The sequence below is a fragment of the Piliocolobus tephrosceles genome, chromosome 1 (genome assembly GCF_002776525.5).
Source record: "Piliocolobus tephrosceles isolate RC106 chromosome 1, ASM277652v3, whole genome shotgun sequence".
NCBI classification, from domain to species: domain Eukaryota; kingdom Metazoa; phylum Chordata; class Mammalia; order Primates; family Cercopithecidae; genus Piliocolobus; species Piliocolobus tephrosceles.
Window position 1 is genome coordinate 84799189 of NC_045434.1, and position 845 is coordinate 84800033.

Here is an 845-nt window from a genome sequence, read left to right on the forward strand (position 1 = left end):
TCTCCATCAGCAAACTCCTACAGCTTAACTAAATAATCAGAAATCCCTCTGGCTGAACAGGCTGCATAGCTCTGGGCAGACCTGGAGGTTGGTGGTCCCAGAACCTGGGGGCAGCACTGCGCTTCCCCACCGTCCCGTCGTCCCATCGTGTCAGGGGCTTCCACTGTTCTCTTCCCTGGTGGAGTGATGGGGAGAAAAATGGAGGGGTCAATCCCTGCGCCACAGAGAGTCCCACTCGTCCCCGACTGTGACCCACAGGCGCGTGGCTGCACCTTGGAGGTCCACCTAGCCGCTGCCCCCATTGCAGGCTGCACCCATCCCGGACCCTTTCTATCCGCCGAATGCGCGGGCAGCCCTGGTCTCAGAGGAAGGAGTCCGGCCGCAGGCAGACAGGGCCAAAGGACGTGCACCAGACAACCGTCACTCCCGCCTCAAACCCCCGTCCCAAGCAGGTTGTTGGATGAAGGGGAGACCTAGCCCAGCCACCTCGAGGGCAAGAGACCGAGCTCGCCATAGACCGGGAACGAGAGGGGGACTGCGGGTCCCACCGTGAGCTCAGGGCGCGCGGGGCTGGAAACCCAGGACGCGACCCGGGAGACCTGAGTGGGGCGGCCCGGGAACTCCAGGAGGGCGCTTGCGGATCGCGCAGCCCCAGGCCAGCCGCCTGCCCATCTGGCACACCCCAGCGCCCCGCGCACACCTGGGCGCCCGCACACCAGCACGTCCTCAGACACACCGGCACCCACGGCGGCAGGAGGGGGCCAAAGCCGCCGCCGCCGCTCGGGCTCCCAGGGCCCCGCCCGCCCCTGCCTGCCCCGCCCGGGCCCCGGCCCTGGCGGGCGCCC